Here is an 8,553-nt window from a genome sequence, read left to right on the forward strand (position 1 = left end):
TTAGCTATTGATTTAGTGATTTGAAAATACGTTACATTTAAGTTGGTGTGAGATTATACACTATCTTTGATATGGAAGACTAGTCAAACTTACAAGAAAAATTGGGACAGTTTTAAATATGTCATATCAACTAATCATAAACTGACTGTAGAAAGGTCAGTTCAAGTCCTGTCTCTAGAGCATAAGCACTTTAAAAAAATAATTAAAAGTAACATTTTTATTAATTCTGGGGTCAATTAAGGTCATTAAACCAGAATCATGATTTATTTAGTCGGGGTGGGTTGTCCTCTACATGACTATCCCATCTTTAACTCCTATTATATTTAAAGAATTTAAATTTTACTATTCTCAGTCACAGTATGATTTAATATTTTATAATGCATTCAGTATCCTTCTTGCAAAAAAAAATAATGCAAGTTGGAACAAAGCCAAGAAGGCAAAATTGCCACCTGCAACAATTAAGACAAATATTTTAACAGCCATAAATCTGTCTAGAACAGAAAGTCCCAGTGGTTAGAACAGTGGTGATTAGAAAAGCAGTGGTTGGAACATTTTAATGAAAAAAAAAAATTGGGCGGGGGTGGGGAAAGGGAGGTATCGAGGGAGAGGATGGCCAGGAACTGATTATTAGAGACCTACAGTCACCCCCACCTACTCTGGGGCCCAGGGATGGGCTGAGAACGCGGAGCCTGAAAGGGTGTCAGCTGGGAAGAAACAGAAGGAGCATGCTGGCTGGCAGCAAATGAAGAGAGCGGCGGCGGGCGGCTGACCTTGACAGTGATGTACTCTGGTTCTCATTCATATTCTGTCAGCTCTGCTCTCCCCCTCACAGAGGAAGAGTCGGCCGGTCACCAGTGCTTCTGAGCACACTGCCAAATTCCCCCTCTCCAAGCGGCAGTCCAGCTTCGCCTGCTTCTTTTTGTAAGACTAAATGGAGGAAGATGAGATTGGGGAGCCCCTGGGGACTGAAGTCTGTGGGGCCATCTGTGTTTGACTCTGGGCAGGTGGGGAGGGGGGAGGGCTGGAAGATTCAGGCAGGGCGGGGCCCAGGTGCCTGCATTTGAGTTTCCTCTCTTTCAAGTGGGTCTTCGCTGTCCTTCAACCTGCTACGACAGCAGGTACCCGGAGGAAGTCTGCTTTTAAAACCATCGATTTGCAGCATGTTGTCTGGCGAGGGGAAAGCTCGTTTACAAAGAGTGGTGTGCAAAAACCTGTTGACTTTCGGTTTGGGGATCTTCACTATAAACACAGTAGAGAAGCTATACATACCCCCAAATAATTATGGTGCAGCAGAGAAGCTACACGTACGCCAAAATAATTATGGTGCCGGTAATTACAACTTGTGTGGCCTTCACAGTGCATACGGTGTCTTGCCTGACACCCTCTCCTCCGTCCCTCTGAGATGTGCTGAAGGCGGCTTATCAGAGCCGAGAGGTCGGATTTCACACTATGCAAAGTGAACGAGATGTCTGTCTTTAATCTTTTAATCCTTTCCCCTTATCCCACATATAAAGCAACAAGAAACATCACACGAGAAACTGCTTGGTATTGATTAGGTAAAATGGTGACTTAAAGCAGGATCCACAAGGACCAAGACAGCCTGAATCCATGGCGGGTGGGGGGCAAGGTGTGGGCGGAGCTTGCGCAGGTAAAGTGTTGGAGGGAAAGGTGGGCAGACGGGCCCTTGGCTTGTGGATGATGTAGGAATAGGAGCACAGAGTGGGGCACCAGGCAAGCTGCGAGGAGAAGAGCAAAAGCGAATCTCAGGCCAATTGATCCAGCCTGGCCCCTGATGTCAAACCTGGCATGGACCCGACAGCGGCTCCTTTCCACAAAAGGAAGAAAAAGGAGCACAGCAACCATGTAATCAATTCATCTTCTGTTTCCAACGCCAATTACCGGAGCGAATTAATTACTCCATTAAGTAGAAGGCTCTCCGCTGATTTAGGTCACTAATGAATATTACCAAGTAAAACTGGATTCATGCCTCTGACGTTTTTGCTTCTCATACCCTCAAGACGAGAAAGGGGTGCTGGATGTGACGTTGGGGCCCCAGCCCCCGGCCATTACCTCCCCTCCATTCACCCAGGCTCTTCTCTGTAAGAACCATCGAACTGAACTGTCCGAGGAGTCCAGACACCTTAGCATCTGCCTCTATCGGTCTTTAAATTAACGTTGGGATAAATGCTCTCATCTTTCTGTGTCTGCGCTGTGTCTAATTTTAGTTTTATTGTACCAAAATGACTGACGTGGGTTTAACGGCTCTATCTGATGGTTGTTCTTACAATGTTTAGTCAGAAAACAATGCCTGATGTTTTCTGACTAAAATATGGAATGAGATAGGGTATGTTTTCTCTAACAACACATCCTGCTTGGTGACTGTCTCGTCACCAAACATTTCGAAGTGACTAGTGATGTTAAAAATACCAGCTAACCACTGAGAGAGGTGTGGCTGGCTGAAGCCCCTGGCCTCAGGGTATATTCACAGGCTGAGAGACAGGACACACGTGTCCCACAAACAGCACCACAAGTCAGGGCGCGGTCGGCTGAGTGGGACTGACTTGAGGTTTTTTGGAAGGAGCTTTGAGGTGGACCCGCAGCGAGTGGTAAGGACCAGGAGAGGGCAAGGGTTTCTAGATCAGGGACAAAGTGTGCCAAGCCAACTCTCATCTGAGACTCCAAACCACGCACTTCCCTCCACGACACCTCAGCAGGTGACTGACTGCGGATCTTGGTGGTTTTCCTACACTCAGCTCCTTCCCTGGTACGAATCACTGCCACAGCAACGGTCTTCAAACACTCCTCCTGTCAGGGCAGTCCCCTGCGCAGGAGGACCAAGTGCAGGCTGTCCCTCTGCAACATGGTCCTGAGGTCCCTGGCTGTACTCATCCTTGTTCCTGCGCCCGAGGAGAGGCCGGCACGCTCCTTCTGTGAGTGAGTGAAGTGAAGTCGGTCAGTCGTGTCCAACTCTTTGGGACCCCATGGACTGTAGCCCACCACGCTCCTCCGTCCCTGGGCTTCTCCAGGCAAGAGTACTGGAGTGGGGTGCCATTGCCTTCTCCAGAGCATCTTCCCGACCCAGGGATCGAACCCGGGTCTCCTGCACTGCAGACAGAGACTTTACCATCAGAGCCACCAGGGAAGAGACGTGTAAAAACCGATTTCAGTTTTCAGGCCACGTTGTTCCAACTACTCACCTCGGCCTGGCGGGCACAGGGGCAGCCACAGTCTCCTGGCAATGAGGGGACGGGGCTGGCCCGTGGGGCATGGCTTGCTGACCCTTCAGCAGACATCCCAAGGCTGGGCTCCGCCATGCAGAGCCCTTGACCGTCCCCCTCGGGCCTTCCAGCCGAGAGGCCGGCCTCCTCACTTGGGGTCTCCTCACACTCACTGCTGGACTGTCAGCGTCCCATGCTCTCTTCTGCCCACCTCACAGGCCCCTCCACCATAATACGCATCTGCTCCTCCCAACAGCCCCCTTCAGCAGACACTTGGGGGCCACCCGCTGTGTGCCCAGCGCTGGGTACACGGAGTGAAAGGCTGGTCCTGGGTGTGTAGGGGTGACAGACAGGTGAGGATGATTTCGACAGCCCGGAGGAGCTGGATGAAGCACCCCTGCCTCTGACCTGCCAGGGCACCTTCTCTCTACAACCAAACACCTCATGCTTCTGCATCTACACCTGGCAGGAGAGGCCCCTTGGGAGAAGACCACTCACCCAGTCCCTTGCACACGGTGGGTGCTCAAAAAACAGTGACCGGGGACTTCCCTGGTGGTACAGCGGCTAAGACTCTGCTCTCAATACAGGGGGCCTGGGTTAGATCCTGCATACCGCAACTAAGACCTGGCACAGCCAAATAAATATTAAAAGAAAAAAAAAAACATGACTAAAGTGAATTAAAGAAAGTTTAAGTTAATAGTGCCTTATGTCTACCTGACACACGCATACAAATTTTAGAACTTTAAATAAGAACCTACTGTATGACACAGGGAACCCTACTCGATACTCTGAAATGACCTACATGGGAACAGAGTCTAAAAAAGAATGGATATATGTATACATGTAACTGATTCACTTTGCTGTACACCTGAAATGAACACAACACTGTATATCAACTACACCCCAACAAAAACTAAAAAAAAAAAAAAGGTGTATTGAACCCATTGTACACCTTACACGTATATGTTATATGTCAATTGTATCTCAATAAAGATGGAAAGAATTTTAATAAAATAAATTTTAAAAATTATAAAGTGTTTATAGAACTTTAATGTTTCTCAATAAATTCAATGTTAAAGTGAGAGGGCCAACTTCTAAAGAACATGACCATAAAAGAAACCCAGTATTAAGTAGGAGCTGGAGGCTAACATACATATTTTTTTTACACATTCCCCAAACAACAAAATAACAACATAACAGCTCTGTGACCATCCTTCTAGCCAGGCAAAGGGACTCTTACTTTGTGGACAAGCACTTGTGAAGATTATGCTAAGGAGATGTGGCCACTCCAAATAGATTAGAGCAGTGGAAACGGGGCTATGGAATCGTATTAGAAACCCATATGCTTGGAGGGACCATCCTGAAATTAAACCTCCTATCAAGACACCTTCATGGGGCGCTGCCAGTTATAAATGTGCTACACTCGATTGGGAGAAAATTCCATGAAAGCTTACAAAAACCTTGCTAGAAGCATTAAAAATTCCTAGCCGTTTGATTATTTGTCATTCAGCAAATGTTAATATTTCTTTTTGTATTCCTACTGAAGCTTGAAATTAACATGGCTTTTTGTTTATTTCTTCATTTCTGCACTCTTGTCAGCTCATCTCAGGAACGCATTTTGTTAGTTGGCTGCTGCAGAGCCAAATAAAAAAAAGCCAAAAGACACTCACACCCTGACTAGTAAAAGCCTCTGCATGAAATTACATTTGTTCTTTAACCTCTCAGAAGTAGAACATTCCACTTAAAATAAATATTTAACACCTAGGATGCCTTCTATCAGGAATCACTTTGACACGGACATTAGTCTCTCTCGGTACCCAAAGCCAGAACCCTGGGGTGCAAAGCTTTCTACAGATGAAGCTGAGGGAGAGTGTGGATGGGGTCTAGGAAGGCTGGCAAGCAAAGGCGAACACAGAATTTGCTAAAGCAAATTGATCTCTGAAAAATGCCCCTCCTCCCACCCAAGACTCTTCAAGCAGAATTTAGCCCAAGTCTAAGTGGTTTTCAAACCAAGCTGGGATGCAGGTCCCAGGGAAGGGCCCCTCTGCCCCAGGACTGGTTGTGTCGGATCCAGCCTGCTTCCCAAGGACCTCTACGAAGCCTCCTCCCAACCGGGAACCTGACTATCACCCCACTTTAACTGGTGCCCCGACAGCTCCAGCGGGCATGTGGCTTTGGAACAAGAGCCCCGGAATGGGCAGCCTCAGGCTCAAGTACCCAGTAGTAAGTGCTTCCCTGCTGGCTCAGATGGTAAAGAATCGGCCTGCAATGTGGCAGACCTGGGTTTGATCCCTGGGTTGGGATGATCTCCTTGGAGAAGGGAATGGCAACCCACCCCAGTATTCTTGCCTGGAGAATTTCACGGACAGAGGAGCCTGGCCAGCTACAGTCCATGGGGTCACAGAGAGTCAGACATGACTGAGCGACTCACTTTCACCCAATAGTAAGTTTATGTTGCCGACTTAAAGTCCTGCCCCATGGGGGATGCCTTGGGTGTCTGAGGTATGTTGCTTTATGAAAGCTTTGTGGGGGGCAAGGGATGTTTTGAAAAGTACAGACCGTGACAGACATGGTACCGAATGTCCCCAGGAACAGAATGACCAGGGATGGTATCCAAAAAGGCAGGTCATTTTTTAACTTGATGTTCAGATGGCTCAAGAGTCTTTAGGAGACAGACTCTTGCTCACGCCTGTGGGCATGTGTGTGTTTAAATGTGCTTCCAGAACTTTCCAACTAGGACAGAAGGGAAAAGCCCTCCCGGTTCAGGACACAGCACCTGATAAAGCTTGGAGGACAGCCCGAGGGTGGCGCCGCATGTCCTTTGCGTTTCCGTGGACTGTGTCTCCTGTCTGTCATGAGGACCCCTGACAGACCACAGGGCCTCTGGTTAGGCCACAGCACCCACCGGGGCCGGGGTGCCTGCCCGTGGAGAATATCGTGATGCTATATTCATCCTTCCGCCCGGCTGATGTTGACTCATTATATGACAAAGCCACTCTTCAATCTCTATTTCGGGTAGACTTTGCACTTTGGGGGAGCTGGTAACACGCCTCTCCAGATAAAAATGTACAGGAGAGACCATTAAAGGCAGGCCTCTGAAGTCTTAATTGGGTCACTTTCTTCCCTGCACCATCACGAAACCAATGTGACCTTTTCTCTGGTGTTGGCTTTTATTCCCTCTCATTCTTGGCTCGTCTTGATAACGGAAGCCCACTGCTACCCGACGTGAGGATGGCGGACAGGATGGAGGTGAGTACAGAGGAAGAAATCCTGCTTTTAGGGTCCTTCCGTGTTGCATGAATCTACTTCCAGAGCCAATTTCCGGACTACCTGCTGTTTTACACACTGAACCCCAAAGCTCCACCCACCTTCCCATCTCCTCCTCCCCTCAACCTGGACAATCAAAGAGGTGACTGTGAAAAATGATCTCCAATGATCACTAAATGCCATGCAGGAAAAAAGTCACATTTTCTGTGAATCCAAATTAAGCTCTGTTCACTCCACAGAAATTAAGGTTGCCGCAGCTACCACCCGGAGGCACATTTAAAGATTCTCATGTGACGTGTTCTGTTATTCCAGGGACAAGAGGTTCTCTTTAAGCAAAGTCCAGAATGCAGCCTGGACCTGCACTGGCCAAGCCCAGTCCACCGCAGCATCCACGGGTCCTGGGAGCAGAGAGCCTCCAATTCTCCGGGCCAGAATCTCGCCATACATCTCCATGGAGCCACCGGCGTTCAGGAGTGCCTCCCCCTGGACTGGGAGTTGCCCCAGCCCACGACGGCTCTGATTTTTCTAGCCCAGGAATCGCAACTGCATCCCTCAGCTCTGGTTCCTTCTAATATGCCACCTCTACTGCTGGCACACAGCTTGTGCCCCTTTGGGGACAGACCCTGGGTGATGCCGGGGCTCACAGGAACACACCCACGTGGCCCCCAGCTTCCACCTCTCCTTGGTGTCACGGACTGTAGGCCACACTGCTTCCACGTGAGAAGGAAAACACCTCTGGGTGCCAATTATTAGCTCAATATTCATGGCATCCCAGGCCCTTACAACTCAGCCCCGGTTACCTTGCCAGTCTCATCAATCATTCACTATGTACATTCACTCACTTTTTCATCTGTTCATTCAATCATAAAGATCCGCTGAGGCATCCAGTGAGTCAAGCATTGTGATAGACACATAGAGACACTAAATAACACCCACCTCTAGATGAGCTTCCTCAAGAAGCTCAGACTTGAGTAGTGGTAGCCGGATCTATCAGCACAGATGTGCAGTAAAGGGTCAGGACGAAGGGTCCTGAGAACCAAGGAAGGAGAATGCAGTTTTCCGTTTCTCGGGGCCCAGCTTGGATACCACCTCTGATGGGAAGCTCTCCCTCATCACTCAAACTCCTCAGGGTCCTTTCGGGGGTCAGGGCAGTAACGAATGTACTCAACCTGGGCCCCCAGAGGCATGAACACCCCTTAAGAGCAGGAACAAGGCTCTGCTCCTCTGCTCTCCACACAACAGGCACCCTGGCTTGTACACGGTGGGTGCTCCCCGCATGTCTACTGCTGATTCGTATGTACCTAACGGTAAAACTTAGGATCAGGGTCAACAGCAATCCTTTCTGAAGTATTCACTAGGAATCTGTTCCTCCTTCCAATGGAGGGGGCAGAAGTGTGCCAGACAGCTCCAGTCAGGAGTCTGACGGCCAGCCCCAGCTCTCTACTCTAAGCTGTGTGCTTTGCAAAGACGCTCCTCGGACTCCTCTGGACTATTATATCTGTAGGACAGCAGATGTGGAGCAGGTGGGAGGAGAAGTCCAGGCCTCTTGGGAGTGACACAGCAGCAGGATGAGACTTTCTGCGTAGTAGACGGAGGACATGCCTCCCCGCTTAGAGAAGAGGCACATTCACCACTGACACACCATCCCATAAGGCCACTTAGTAATTACTGAACAAAACCTTGCTCTTCATGTGATACCAAGTATTACCCATTGCGGGGGGTTGGCTTTCAAACTCAATTGTCTGGACTACGACCACTATGACCACATCAAGCTTGTGTGTTTCATACACACGTGGGTTACATGTTACCAAGATAAAAATACTGTAAGACACCATATTAGCTATCTGTTGCAAGGCTGACAAATTACCATGAAACTCAGTGGCTTAAAATAACAGTCATTATCTCATAGTTTTTGTAAGTGGGAGATACAACAGCGGCTTAGCTGAGTGGTTTGGTTCAGGGTCTCTCGTGAGGCTGTAATTAACATGATCTGCTTCTAAGCTCACCTACATGACTACTGGCAGGAAGCCTCTGTTACTTTCTGGCTGTTGGCTGGAGGCCTCAGTTT

The 8,553-nt window shown here is 48.6% G+C and overlaps 1 protein-coding gene across 4 annotated transcripts in view; it reads right to left on the bottom strand.

Annotated features, from left to right (window-relative positions):
* Window positions 1-8,553, bottom strand: part of HIPK2 (homeodomain interacting protein kinase 2) — a 205,728-nt gene that overhangs the window by 105,282 nt on the left and 91,893 nt on the right. The gene's annotated exons all lie outside the window — the stretch shown is intronic.

The sequence above is a fragment of the Oryx dammah genome, unplaced genomic scaffold (genome assembly GCF_014754425.2).
Source record: "Oryx dammah isolate SB20612 unplaced genomic scaffold, SCBI_Odam_1.1 HiC_scaffold_18, whole genome shotgun sequence".
In the NCBI taxonomy this organism is placed as follows: domain Eukaryota; kingdom Metazoa; phylum Chordata; class Mammalia; order Artiodactyla; family Bovidae; genus Oryx; species Oryx dammah.